Source organism: Grampus griseus, assembly GCF_964374135.1.
Source record: "Grampus griseus genome assembly, chromosome: 1".
NCBI lineage: Eukaryota > Metazoa > Chordata > Mammalia > Artiodactyla > Delphinidae > Grampus > Grampus griseus.
In genome coordinates, this window is record NC_139017.1 from 162,191,039 (window position 1) to 162,207,074 (window position 16,036).

Here is a 16,036-nt window from a genome sequence, read left to right on the forward strand (position 1 = left end):
CAGGTTATACTTTAGATACAGTGGTCAGGGAAAGCCTCTCTGATATAGCTATGTTTGAGGAGAAATTTTAATGCTGAGAAGGAAAAGCATGCCAGGCACAGGAAAGAAAAAGTACAAAGGTAGGAACGGGCTTGGTATGCTGTAGATACAGAATGAAGGTCAGTGTGGCTAGAACATAGTGATAAAAGTGACAGAGTAAGGCAAGATAAGCTCAGGGAGGTGACTAGAGGCAATATTCTAAGGGTGTCATAAAGGCCATAGCAAGAAGCTTCATGAGGCCAGGAACTGTGTTGTCTTATTTTCTGCTATATTCATCTCCCAGACTCTAGAACATTTCTGGCATATTGTAGGCACTCAATATACGCTTGAACATATGACTGAAATAATGAATGACTCCCAGGTTCTGCCCTCTGGTGCTTCAGAGCATAAGTTTACTCCATCATCTCAAGCAGAGGTTGGCACTTTTTCTGTAAAGTGCCAGACAGTAAATATTTTGGGTTTTGCAGGCCATATGGTCTCTGTTATAACTACTCAATTCTGCTGTTGAATTACTAAGGCAGCCATAGACAATACATAAATGAATGAGTGTGGCTGTGTTCCAATAAAATTTTTTTTATAAAAATAAGTGGCTATACATTCAACCCAATCCCTATGAAAATCCCATCTGCCTTCTCTGAAGAAATTCACAAGCTGAACATAAACCTCATATGTAAATACAAGGGACCCAAAGTAGCCAAAACAATCTTGAAAAAGAAAACAGAGTTAGAAAACTCACTTCCCAATTTCAAAAATTACTACAAAGCTACAGTAATCAAAACAATGTGGTACTGACATAAAGGACAGAAATTTAGATCAATGGGATAGAGTAACGAGTTCACAAATAAACCCTTACATTTATGTAAGGTTAACTGATTTCCGACAAGAGTGCCAAGACAATTCAATGAAAGAAAGAATAGTCTTTTCAACAAATGGTGCTGTAATAACAATATGCACATGCAAAAGAATGAAGCTGGGCCTCTACATGACACCATATATAAAAATTAACCCAAAATGGATCAAAGATGTACACATAAGATCTAAAACTATAAAACTTTTAGAAGAAAACACAGGTGTAAATTTTTGTGACCTTGTATTAGGCAATGGTTTCTTAAATATGACACCAAAAGCATAAGTGACAAAAGAAAAAAAATAATTTGAACTTCATGAAAATTAAAAATTTGTGTGTCAAAAGCACTCTCAAGAAACTGAAAAAAACCCAGAGAATGAGAGAGAAAATTTCAAATCACATATCTGATAAGTGTTTATTATCTAAAACATACAAAGAACTCTTATGACTCAATGATAAAATGATAAATAACAATTTAAAAATGGGCAAAGGATCTGAATACATTCCTCCAGAGAAGAAGATATACAAATGGCCAATAAGCACATGAAAAGAAGCTCAACATCATTAGTCATTAGGGAAATGCAAATCAAGACCACAATGAAATACCACATCACACCCACTAGGATGACTATAATAAAAAAAGACAGATAATAAGTATTGGTAAGGGTATGGAGAAACTGGAACCCTTGTACATTTCTGGTGGGAATGTAAAATGGTGGTGCCACTTTGAAAAACAGTTTGGCAGTTCCTCAAAAAATTAAACCTGGAGTTGCCATATGACACAGCAATTCCACTCTTAGGTATATAACTAAGAGAACTGACAACATATGTCCATACAAAATTTTTTACACAAATTCTTCATAGCAGCAGTATTCATAATAGCCAAAAAGTGGCAACAAGCAAAATGTCCACTAACTGATGAGTGGATAAACAAAATGTGGTATAGCTATAGAATGGAATGTTATTTGGCCATAAAAAGGAATGAAGTATGATTCATGCTACAACATAGATAAATCTTGAAATTATCATACTAAGTGAAGGAAGTCAGATACAAAAAGCTACATATTGTATGATTCCATTTATATGAAGTGTCCAGAATAGGAAAATCCATAGAGACAGAAAATAGATTAGTGGTTGCCAGGGGTGGAGCCAGGGGTAGGGGATGGGGAGTAACTGCTAAAAGAGTTTCAATTTTGGGGTGATGAAAATGTCAGGAGTTAGGTAATGGTGATAGTTGTACAACTTCGTGAATATACTAAAACAAAACAAAAAACAAAAAAAATGCTGAATTGTACACTTACATAAAATAAAAATGATCTTAAAAAACTAAGTCAACAAACAGGTGGCAAGCTGGATTTGGCCTGCAAGTCATAATTTGCTGACCCCTGATCTAAAGGATAGTTCTTGAAATCTCTCACAAAGTCAGATCTCTGCTCCATCTGTTTCTTACAGGCTATTTGATGAACTTGTTATCTAATTTACTTCTCTCAACTGATATTGTAATAAAACTCTGACAAGTCTTTGTTAGAATCAGGTTACACTATGAAACTGCCCTGGTCTACCATACTAATTATATTAAAAAAGAAAACCAATCTAGTTTGATATGACTTGTTTCTAGTGAATTTATGCTCAAATTATGCAAGAAACAAAAAAGCCATCAAGCCAGTTGTGAAGGTGGGACATATAATGTTTTCAACTTGTTTAAGGACAATATTAAGAAAACTAATAAGGCAAGAGAATAAACCCACCAAGCCAAGAACCATTTGTTAAGCCCTTTAAAAAAGTAGACACATGGTTGAGGTGGAAAGAATGTGAACTCTAAAGCCAGACAGGCCTGAAATAAATCTTTTTTCTTTTCTTTTCTTTTTTTTTTTTTTGCAGTACGCGGGCTTCTCACTGTTGTGGCCTCTCCTGCTGCGGAGCACAGGCTCCGGACGCGTAGGCTCAGCGGCCATGGCTCACGGGCCCAGTCGCTCCGCGGCATGTGGGATCTTCCCGGACCGGGGCACGAACCCGTGTCCCCTGCATCGGCAGGCGGACTCTCAACCATTGCGCCACCAGGGAAGTCCCCCCTGAAATAAATCTTATTAATCTTATTTCTACCACTTATGTGACCTTGCAAGTGCTGTTTTACTCTCCTTATTTGTAAAGTGAGGTTACTTTCCTCTCCCTCTCTCTACCTCTCAGTGTTAATGCCTAACACTATGCCAAGAAATCCACAAGTGGAAGAAATAGAATGGATCAAAGTGAGATTAGAACTTTAAGGTGGACTTTGAAAACCATAGGGATGTTGAAAGCAAGTACCACCTGCCTCCGAAGTGAGGACTGCAGGCCACAAACTGAAATCCCAGGATATTTGGCTCCTGTCTGGTTATGACAATAAAACTCACTGAGACAAGATGAGCTAGAGCATATAACTAAAGGGGATGTGAAATGCTCAGCAAAGATGTCCAAGGAATACAGAGAAGTAGTTTGGTCTATATACCAGAACACCTTAGAATTACCCTAATCAACATTAAACTTAAATCCTCTAATCTCAACCTCCCTCAGGCCCTCTTACTCAGTTGCTGCCACTACAACACTTCTTTATATTTTCTTAATGAACATTTTTAACTCTCTATTTTGAAACAATTTCAAACATATAAAAAGGTACAAGAATAGTACAAAAACACCCATATATACCTTTCCCCTATTTCATTAACTGCTAACATTTCTTTCTCTCCCCCCCTCCTCTTTCTTTCTCTCTCTCTCTCTCTCTCTCTCTACACACACACACACACACACACACACTTTTTTCTTGAACCATTTGAGAATAAGTTACAGACCTCAAGACCCTTTACATACTTAAATTTCCGTGTCAGGAAATTTGACACTGACACAATTATTATTCAATATACAGTCTATATTCACATTTCACCAACTGTCCCAATATTATCCCTTTGATTTTGCTGATCTAGGATCCAATCCAGGATCGCACACTGCATTTAGCTGCCATTTTCTTTTTAGTCTCCTTTAATCTGGAACAGTTCCTCAGTCCTTTGTTTTTTACGACATTGACATTTCTCAAGAATATGTCAGCTGTTCTGGAGAAATGTCTCTCAGTTTGGATTTGTCTGATTATTTCCTCGTGATTAGTTTTAGATAATGCATTTTGACAGAAATACCACCTAGGTGATTTTTTGTCCTCCTCAGTGCACACTATCAGGTGTCACCTGATGTTACGGTGGTATCTACCAGGTTTCTCCACTCTAATGTTACTATTTTCCCCTTTGCTATCTGTGAGGAAATAGTTCTACATTGTGCAAACATCCTGTCCACCATCAAGTTTTCACCCAATTGTTCAATCATTCATTGATTATTCTTGCCTGAATCAATTACTGGTATGATGTGGTGTGACAGTTATAAAATGGTGATTTTTTCCAACTTTATCATTTCTTCATTTAGTGGTCAGCAATCTACTAGAATGAAGTGCTTTTCTCTCTCCCCACCCCTTCTTTCTCTCCCTCTCTTTCTTACCAGTGCAAAATCAGGTATTTTTTAATTCAGTGGGTTTTAATTCATTATTGTCATTATTCATCCTGATGCTCAAATTGTCATGGGTTTGGCCAGTAGCATGCCTTTCAAGCTGGCTTCTGTGTCCTTATGATATGTTCCTGTCATTTTTCTTTCTTTACTTTCTGTTGATCTTCTGCCACAAGATGTTGTAGGCTCATCTCGTACACTCGCTGTCCCAGACCTGAATCAGTTATTCCTCCAAGGACCTCTGGTTCTTTCTAGTGGGGAATGGTATTTAGAAACCAGTAACTCATGGCTATTGAGGTATCATTGCTTCTGGACCCTTTCAGAAGACAGAGCTGGAAATAATATATAAATTTATATTAAAATATATGTATTTTTAAACCATGAATTCAGGAATCCCCTGGCGGTCCATTGGTTAGGACTTGGCGCTTTCACTGCTGGGGCCCATGTTCAATCCCTGGTCGGGGAACTAAGATCCCACAAGCCACATGGCACAGCCAAAACAAACAACCAACCATGAATTCACAGAGATACTGCTAATTCCAATCCAATACCTCAAAGTTCTTCTGTTGCCTATTCCATATTTGAATTTCCCTTCTCCCATAGTGAGAAGGGAACGTCATTGGTATATTATATCAATATTATAAATATATTTATTATATATTAACTGATAAATTTATCCCAACAACACTGATATATTTACTCATTTGCTCAATCCTACAATACACACAAAATACTGATAGTTACAGAATTGCTATAGGAATACCTCTACAAATGACAAATTTACTAACTAGAGTTCAATCAAGATTTCTTTAGCTTGTCTTTAAAATACATACAAAGAATATTTATAGTCAAAGTACTGTGTCGAAAATTACTTGAGTTAGTTGGCAGCCCTTTCCCCATCTCTGCTGACTTAATTTTACTTTTTGAATGTGTAAAACCTCAAAGTGGTTATAAAATGAAAAACTCTACAAAAAGGTCCAGAAGGGTTATTCCCTTTTCTTTACCTCTCCACTTTATGCCTTCTGTCCCCTAGAGGTGACCAACTTCACTAGTTTCTGCTTATCCATACTATGCTTGTGTTTGTAAAAATATGCAGGTACATATAAAAATTCTTACTCTCCCTCCTTTGTTACACCAAACTTGGCAAAATTATAGTAAAACAGCCCTTAAATATATGAAAAAGATATTCTATTTCACTCATAAGAGAAATGTAATTTAAAACTCTACTGAGATACCATTTTTCATCTTTTAGAATGGTAAAAAAAATTCAAAAGCTTAACCCCCTAGTCTGTCGGTGAGCTGTGGAGAAACAGGCACTCCCAGGCATTGCTACCAGGAAGGCAAAATGGTGCAACTCCCGCGGAGGGAAATTTGGCAATATCTAACAAAACCACATATATCCATTTACTCTTTGGCCAGCACTCCCACTTCTAGGTTTTTACGCTGAAGATATATCTCTAGCAATGCTAAAATACATATGTACAAGGTTATTCATTATGACATTGTAATTACAAACTATTAGAAATAACTCTAAGAGCCCATACATGGGAAAATCACTGATTAATCTTGTTTTATTAACACATGAGACTACTATGCAGCTGTGAAAAAGAACTCTGTGGAGAATTCCCTGGTGGTCCAGTGGTTAGGACTCAGCGCTTTCACTGCTGTGGGCCTGGGTTTTATCCCTGGTCAGGGAACTAAGGTCCCACAAGCTGTGCAGTAAGGCCAAAAAAAAAAAAAAAAAAAAGAACTCTATGAACTGATGAGTGATTTTCAAGATATATTAGTTAAGTGAAAAAGGAGAATATATATCATTCCTCAATGATTCTTATCCTCAACAAGTCCTCCAAGTCCAGTCAGTCACTCTGTTCTCTCCTTACATGCTACCTCATGTCTTTACTTCCTTCTCATCCACCTAAAAATCCATGATTCATTACTACACTCATTCTCTTGCAACCTTCATCTGACAAAATCCGAACCCCACATGATATTTTAGCTTTCCTGTATCTTCAACTTTCCCTTTCTCTACTGATCCTTTCCCCTTGGGATTAAAGATGCTCAAGTTTCTCTAATCTAAAAAGTCCTCCCTTGATGCCAAATCCACATCTAGCTGTGGCCTTCCAGTTCTCTTCCCCTTCACAGCCATACTGAAAGAGTAGTCTATATTGGGTATTTTTACTTCCTCACTTCCCAATAATTCCTCAACCCACTTCTATCTATACCACAAAAATGGCCCTTGCCAAGGTGACCATGATGGCTTCCTTGCTCTAAATCAAAGGGACACTTCTCAGTCCTTATCTTACTTGGTCCCCAGCGGTACTTGATAGTGCTGACCACTTCCTCTTCAATGAAACTTTCTTCTTCTGGGTTCTGTGGCATCACCCTCTCTGTTTTCCTTCCTACTCCTCTAGTTGCTCTTTCTTGATACCCTTTGCAAACTCTTTGTCCACTTGGCCCTTATACTGTTGTTCCTTATGGCTCTATCCTAGGCTTTCTTCCTACTATACACACTCCTCGAAGGCAATCACAACTCACTTTCATTGTTCCAATGTATATGCTGCTCACTGCTCCCAAATCAACATCTCCAGTGTGTACCTCATTCCTAAGCTCAGACCCAAGTATTCCAACTCCCTGCCTAGAAAGCACTAGACAACGCATGGGCCTATGGCTCCAGGACATCCATAACCAAGCGTATCGTCTTTTCCTTCAAACTTATTCCTTCTCCAGCGCTCCCTAACTCTGTGAATGATACTACCATTTGCCCTGCCAAATAGAAACTTAACTTTCATCCTTGACTCCTCTCTTTTCCTAACTTTCCACATTCAGTCACTAAGAATTCTGTTAATTCTACCTCTTAAATGTCTTTCAAATTCACTGACTTCTCTCCATCCAAATTACCATTATCTAGGTTCAAGTAACCAATCATCTCTTCCGGAATCACTGACACCATCTCTTAAGTGATCTAGCTGTCCACATTTTAAACTTCTGCAATCTTCATTTTGAAGCCAATTTTAATTAAAAAAACAAAAACAAAAACCTTAACTGTGATCATATTGCTCACATGGTAAAGACCACTTGACAGCTCTCCACTGCCCTTAGGATAAAATCAACAGTCTTCAACACAGCTTACAACATCCTTCATTATGAACATCCCAACCTCATCAACCTCACTTATCATCCTTCTTCCACTTGTATCCTGGGACCATCTGTTCTCTTGAACCAAGTACCCTCTACTCTCTCCTGCATCACTCATATGCTATTCCCCCAGCCTAGGATTTTTTTCTCTCCTTATCTCCCCCAAATCTACCTAGCTCCTCCCATCCATCTTTCAGGTATCAGCCTAGACTACATTTCTCTTAGGAAGCCAAGTTGAGATCTCTCTGGCACATTATGTTTCACTCATTTGTGAAATTTCTCAGAATAATGATGGACATGTGAGGGAGAAGAGGTTGGGGCTGGGGAGAGAACAAATGTTTATTGAACACTATGTTTAAGACTGGAGAAGTGTGATGAGAGTATAAATTGGTACAAACTCCATGAAAGACAATTTTGTTAATATTTATTAAAATCACAGATGGATATACTCTCTGACTACTAATTCCATTTGTAGGTATTTATTCTAAAAATATACACCCACATATGCCAAATGATGTTGCAAGGAATAACACTGTACATACAAAAGACTGTAAGTAATCTACATATCCATCAACAGGGAAAATTTAAATAAATTATGGTACACTCATACAACACAATGCTCTGAAGCCATGAAAGGATTAGATATTAGAAACATCTTGGGCTTCCCTGAAGGTGCAGTGGTTAAGGATCTGCCTGCCAACGCAGGGGACACGGGTTTGAGCCCTGGTCCGGGAAGATCCCACATGCCACGGAGCAACTAAGCCCGTGCGCCACAACTACTAAGCCTGCGCTCTAGAGCCCATGAGCCACAACTATTGAGCCCGTGTGCCACAACTACTGAAGCCCACGCACCTAGAACCCGTGCTCCGCAACAAGAGAAGCCACTGCAATGAGAAGCCCGCGCACCGCAACGGGAGTAGCCCCCACTCGCTGCAACTAGAGAAAGCCAGCATGCAGCAAGGAAGGCCTGACGCAGGAAAGAAAGAAGGAAAGAAAGAAAGGAAAGAAAAGAAAGAAAGAGAGGAAGGAAGGACTAAAGAAACATCTTTATGTACTGATGTGGTAAAATCATGAAAGTATATTTTTAAATTCAAAAGTAAGGTACAAAGCAGTAAATATGTTAGGCTAACATTTGTGAGAAAAGGTGAGAATTTTTACATAAAATTTTGCATAAAAATGCATAAAATTTCTCTGGAAGGATACTGAAATTGAATATGTTAGTTGATTCCAGGAAAGTGAACTTGGTGGCTGGGAAAAAGAGTGGAAAGTAGACAATCTTTTTAAACTTTTAAGCTAACTTTAATATAGAAAATTTTAAAAGCCAATCACACCAACAGGCTTTTAGTGAGCCTCTACTAAATGTTCAGTACTGTATTCTAGGAGTTCTCTTTAAGTTTCATTTTGCATTTTTCAAAACTATACAAAGTAGTAAATTAGGAAATCCAGGGAAAAAATTCCCCCAGATAAAATAGAGGAAAACATTATAATCAATAACCACAAAAAGGCAGGAGTTTTTACTGTTGATTTTACCTCTTTTATCCCACCCCCCCAACCCTTATTATATAACCTCATCTTAATTCCAAAAGTCAACTCTTGTTAACCGAAATGGGGTCCATATGTGACAATGCGTGGCAAATAAAACAAGGGAAGAAAATGACCATAAAGCATTTTAAAAAGCTGGACGCCATCAAATCAGCATCTCAGGAAACTTTAAAAGCTTTCTGTAAATAACAACAACAATAACCGTAGCTAATATTTGAGTACCATGAATTTTACAATATACTGAGCTCCGTGCTAAGTACCTTACATACATAAAATAACTTATTTATTCCTCCTCTTAAAACTAAGAGACAAACAGGATGCGTACATTATTTTACAGATGAGAAAATGGATCCTAGAAGTTAAAGGGCTTATACATGGTGATATGGCTTATAATGGCATTTTTATTACTATAGTGGGGGGGGTGAGGGTGTCAAAAAAAGGTGTCCCCTCCAACCTCCAACTAGGAAAGAGGGAAATAAGATAGCCTTTTGAGATCAGGATTGTAAGAAATCAGTATCGTTGAATTTTCCTCTTCCTTGGCTTCCATAATACCATGTTTTTCCACCTCTATGCTATTCTTTCTGTCTCCTCTGGGTAGAGGAAGAGAGGAAACAGATAATCTCTAAATGCTGAAACACCTTGGTTCTTGATCTTGGGCCTTCTTCTCTCTCCTCCTACTTTTTTCCCCAGTGATATTATCCAGTCATCCAGTTTCATGGCTCTATGGACCACTGGTTCACAAACTTTAATCTCAAGACCCCTTTACACTTTTAAAAATTACTGAGGGGGCTTCCCTGGTGGCGCAGTGGTTGAGAGTCCGCCTGCCGATGCAGGGGACACGGGTTCGTTCCGCGGTCCGGGAAGATCCCACATGCCGCGGAGCGGCTAGGCCCGTGAGCCATGGCCGCTGAGCCTGCGCGTCCGGAGCCTGTGCTCCGCAACGGGAGAGGCCACAACAGTGAGAGGCCCGCGTACCGCCAAAAAAAAAAAAAAAAAAAAATTACTGAGGATCCCAAAGAATTTTTTAATATAGGTTATCAGTATCTGCCATATTAGAAATAAAAACTGAAATATTAACTTCATTTAAAATTAACATTAATTATAACTTTAATTTAATGAAAATAAAATTAATTTCATTTAAAAATAATAAAAAGATAAGCTAACACATTTTAAATAAAAACTAACTATATTTTCCAAGACAAAAGAATTTAATGAGAAGAATGGCATTGCTTTACATTTTTGCAAAACTCTTTTGTCTAGCTTAATGGAAGATGACTGGGTTCTCATATCTACTTTTGTATTTAGTTTGTTGCAAGATGTTATTTTGGTTGAAGTACATGAAGAAAATCCACGCTCATAAAGATAAGTATTATAGTTGGACTAGGGAGCAGTATTTTAACGGCCTTTTTAGATCACTGTAGGTATCCTTCTTTGATACTACACCAAAACTGGACAAATAACGGTTTCTTAATGTTACAATGTGGAATCAGAAACCACATGAATGAGCTGTTGGTATCCTGCTACATTAAAACACATTGGTTGTGGACTTCCCTGGTGGTGCAGTAGTTAAGAATCCGCCTGCTAATGCAGGGGACATGGGTTTGAGCCCTGGTCCGGGAAGATCCCACATGCCATGGAGCGACTAAGCCTGTGCGCCACAACTACTGAGTCTGCGCTCTAGAGCCCGTGAGCCACAACTACCGAGCAAATGTGCCACAACTACTGAAGCCCGCGCGCCTTGAGCCCGTGCTCTGCAACAAGAGAAGCCACCGCAATGAGAAGCCTGAGCACCGCAATGTGCAGCAACGAGGACCCAACGCAGCCAAAAATTAAAAAAAAAGAAAAAACAAAAAACAAACATTAGTTGATTTTACATTAGGCCTGGGTCTTTTACAGATGTTTTCAAAACAGTGACTTACGGGGCTTCCCTGGTTGCACAGTGGTTAAGAAGCCAGCTGCCAATGCAGGGGACACAGGTTCGAGCCCTGGTCCGGGAAGATCCCACATGCTGCAGAGCAACTAAGCCCGTGTGCCACAACTACTGAGCCAGTGTACCACAACTACTGAAGCCCACGCACCTAGAGCCTGTGCTCCACAACAAGAGAAGCCACTGCAATGAGAAGCCCACGCACTACAACGAAGAGTAGCCCCCGCTGGATGCAACTAAAGAAAGCCCGCGTGCAGCAACGAAGACCTAATGCGGCCAAAAATAAATAAATTTATTTTTTTTAAAAAAAGGACTCACTGAATTTGAACAATAAAATAAAGTTGACATTTGTTAATATCACTACAGATCTCATCAAAAAGACTTTTAAGAAGTACTGAGAGGCTATCAAGCTCATGGTGGCAGATACAAGTTTTCCTATATTCTTTTTTTTTTTCCTTTGCTTTAAAGCTCAAATTTTATCCTTGGCAACAAATACTGTCAGTTGTTCTTCTTGAAGTGATAGTTTACTTCATTCATTTCAAAGAAAATGTCTGCCAAATACCCATAATTGAATAACCAGTTTTCATCTGCTAGCCATTCTTTCAGATGGTGTTCCATGAAAAAAGTGTCCAGTTGAGCTTGCAACTCAAAACAATTGAACAATTGCTTTTCCTCAAGACAACCGCCAGAGTTCAGTACGCAGCAGCAGTACTTTATGGATTCTTCCCACCTCATAATAAAGAATACTGAAGAGATCTGTATTTAAGGGTTGAAATTTTAAATTAATAAGTTTTATTGTATTATTTTATTGATGTAAAAATCAAGGACATTTTAAGTAAGACTGGCTTTTTTGGGGAGGGGTCACTGCAAATGCATGGGGTAAATAATTCAATGACTTTGATGCTACTTGCCTTGATTCATGCTAAAATGACAGTAGTTTTACCACTTTTTTTTTGCAAATTTTTAAATGAATTAGTTTTTTTTTGCAAATAATGTCTTAGTATTACTATGAAAGTAGTTTTGACCTCATGAATTCCCTTGAAGAGGTCATGGGGATCCCCAGGGGTCTGCAGACCACACTTTGAGAACTGCTACTATAGACTATTACAATGACTTTCCAGTTTTTATCCCAGTCTATGCTTCTTTTTTTGCCAAACCCACTGGACCCTGTAACAATGATAGAAATGTTTTCGCACTTACCAAAGGTCAAGCCCTCTGCTTCAACTCTAAATCCTATCCCCTCCAACCTTCCCTAGGACGTGGCTCCTTCAGTTATTCTGTCCTAATCCTTTATCAGCAACCACCTTCTCTCTCATCAACATACAAACAACCTCTAGTATTTCTTCCCGTTGTTTTTTTTTTTGCAGTACGCGGGCCTCTCATGGGCCCAGCCGCTGCGGTATATGGGATCTTCCCGGACCGGGGCACGAACCCGTGTCCCCTGCATTGGCAGGTAAACTCTCAACCACTGCACCACCAGGGAAGCCCTCTTCCCATTCTTACAAATCCCTCCTTTGATCCCGAAGGCCCCTCCAGCTACTTCCCCATTTCTCTGCTTCCTTTTGTAAACGAGGTCTTTCAAGAACTGTCTACACAACTCAATAAAGCTGGAAAACAAAAACAAAAACAAAATAAAGTGATTCTGAAGGATGGCAGCGAAGGGAATAAAAAAAGCTGTCCTTCTTCCTCCAGTCTCCTGAAATGATTCCTCATTGGTTAAAGCCAACAAGAAGATAGAGGACAAGAGAGACTATTGATACATCTGTGCAAGTCAGCTGCCCAGGTAGTTAGCTGAAGAAAGAAAGGTGAGAAGAAGATGTAGAAAAGCAAGAAAAGGTATCTTTTACAGTTTTGTTAGGGGAATCACTGACCAAAACCACCCACCCTGGCCAGGGGCAATAGTAACCAGCTGCATGAGTTATCTTACAGCAGGAGATCCTGGTAAAGAACATGGAACAAGCTACCACCAACCGGAAGAATTCAGAAGAAGTCAAAAGGAGAGAGGAGACGCCAGTCCATATGTCCTACCAACCTCCTAGAATCCTTCACACTGGAACCCATCTTGGCTGAGTGATGCTCACACCACCAGGAAGGACCCTGAGTCAGAATGATTGGCCAGAGACAACCTGGAAACTAACCCAACACCATAAAACCTGAGACTGTGAGCCACGTGGCAGAGCAGTTCTCCTGGGTTCCCTTACCCTCCTGCTCTCCACCCAGGCACCCCTTCCCAATAAAGTCTCTTGCTTTGTCAGCATGTGTGTCTCCTTGGACAATTCATTCCTGAGTGTTAGATAAGACCCCAATCTTGGGCCCTGGAAAGGGGTCCCCCTTCCTGCAACAGTTTACCCTTTTTACTGCTTACATCCTATCTTTCCTTTCATCTAGGGGAAAAGTTTGTAATAACTGACTAAATAGATAAATAAATTTTCATCACCCTCTTTAAAAATTTTTTTATTTTTTTCCTGCACCATGTGGCTTGTGGGATCTTAGTTTCCCGACCAGGGATCAAACCCAGGCCCATGCAGTGAAAGCGCTGAGTCTTAAACACTGGACTGCCAGGGAATTCTCTAAAAAAATTTTTTAAATAGAGAGTTGTCTACTTGCTGTTGTACTCCTTCACCTCCAATTCACTTCTCAACCCCTCCAATTTAGTATCTATTCTCACCACTCCAATAAAACTGCTCTAGTCAAGACCACAGTCACTGTTTTGTCCTCACTTATTCAACCTTTCAGAAGCATTGAGTAGAACTGACCACTCCTTTCTTGAAATACTCTCCTTACACTCTCCTGGTTTTGTTTCCGTTCTACTTCACTGACTCTCTTTCGTGGTTAACTTTTTTTATCTCCTTAGCTTGTAATCAATTTCTGAAAGCTGGAGTATCTCCAGAGCTAGGTCTTGGACCCTGTTCTCTAAGGCTCCATGGATCGCTGAAGTCTCCGGATTTCTCCCTATAGTCCAGAGCTCTCCCCTGATTAGGACCATCAACTGCCCACCTGACATCTCCACAAAGCTATCCAACAGGCTTTCAAACTTTACAGGTCCAACCCCGATTCTCTCACAAACCTATTTTTCTCCCAGTCTTCTTTCCATCTGCTCTCACTTCTCTAAGCCTCACAGGTGGCAAAGCTGGGATTTAAACTAGGTCTCTGTTGGGTCTTTGTTGCTGCACGCGGGCTTTCTCTAATTGTGGCGAGTGGGGGTTACTCTTCATACTGGTGCGCGGACTTCTCAATGCAGTGGCTTCTCTTATTGCGGAGCGTGGGCTCTACGTGCATGGGCTCAGTAGTTGTGGCTCGTGGGCTCTAAAACACAGGCTCAGTAGTTGTGGCACATGGGCTTAGATGCTCCACGGCATGTGGGATCTTCCTAGACCAGGGCTCCAACCTGGGTCCTGTGCATTGGTAGGCGGATTCTTAACCACTGCGCCACTAGGGAAGTCCAAACTAGGTCTTTGCTTTAACACCTAAACCTGTGGGCATTCCTTCATATTGTGCACTGTTACTATAGGTCCCGGCTAAGGTGGCCTTCAGCCAAGTGCAAATTCAGACAGTGCATCCACCTTAACATATTTTTGTATTTGAGTGCCAAATCTTTGGAAATAATAGCTAGAATCCTGTTTTGTGTTCACAGAGGTTTCCAAGTCTGTTGTGGACAAAGTTATAAAACCAGGAAGAGATAGTAGAGACAATATGGGTTGGGTGGAGGCACAGCTAAAAGGAGAAGACCGGCCTTCAACTGTCCACTCAGCATCCACCAGAGCAGGGTTTCTCAACCTCGGCGTTATTGGCATTGGGCGCTGCATAATTCTTTGTTGCACATTCTTTGTTGTACTATGACTGTAGAATGTTTAGCAGCATCCCTATACTCTATTCATTATATGCCAGTAGTACCCTTTCAGTTTTCATAGCCAAAACTGTTTGGACATTGCCAAATGTCCCCTCGGAGGTAAAACCTTGCATGCCCCACCTCCAAGTGCACTAAAGGGATGTACTTTATGTTTCAAGGAAATATGGAAAGAAATTCAAAAAAATAGAGTAAAGGATAAATAATACAATATACTTACAAAATCATGTTTTCAAAGACTTTTTAGAGGTATGGGGAAACAATAATGACATAAAAGTATAAAAGGGTTTAGCAAACTGTGTAAATGGTATGAGCTCCACTTTGCAGAAAAAAATTACATAAGCATGAAAAAACACTGGAAGACATAATAATAATTGTTATTTACTGAACTAGCTTATATGATCCAGGCATTGTATTAAGCACTTCAAAAATCATCTCATTTAATCATCACAACAATTCTCAGTTATTGATCCATTTTACAGATCAGGAAACTAAGGGTAACTTGAACAAGGCTATATAGCTGTAGAGAAGATAGGTGTTGAAACTAAATTTATTCAGCTCTAATGCTCATCTCTTAACTAGCATTCTGCTTCATAATACATGAAAGTAATATACCAAACATTAACAATGTTTATCTCTGGATGGTAGAATTAAAACTGATTTTGTTTTCTTCTCTATATTTTTCTGTCGATTCCATATTTTCTACTATAATATTTACTACTTATATAATCAGAAAAAAAATTTTAAGTGAAAGTTGTGAATACCACTTGGTAACATGGAGAAGAGGATTATTATAAAAAAGATACAAAATTCAATGTAAAGTATGATTACAATTATGTAAAAATATGCAAAAGATAAAAGGAAGTATATACATAGTAATTATACTAGGGAGGGGGGAATAACAAGTAATTTTTACTTATCTTTTCCATATTACTATTAATGTAATTATATTTTATAACGGATAAAAGTTTATAATGAAAAGAAAGCAATAACAATCATCTATAATTTCATTAACTCGAGATAACACTGTTAGTAGGCAATGAATTTCTTTCTAGTCTTTTTCTAAGATCAACACAATTACTTACAAACATTAACGTGAAGGAACCAAAGAGAATTCTTATTCAACCTGCAGATGACACTTAGTTGGAGAGGACAGCTAAAAGTTGGATTCAAAACA

At 39.1% G+C, this 16,036-nt stretch overlaps 1 protein-coding gene across 5 annotated transcripts in view; it reads right to left on the reverse strand.

The window, feature by feature from the left end:
• The window catches only part of WDTC1 (WD and tetratricopeptide repeats 1), a 71,646-nt gene that overhangs the window by 34,563 nt on the left and 21,047 nt on the right, over window positions 1–16,036 (reverse strand). The gene's annotated exons all lie outside the window — the stretch shown is intronic.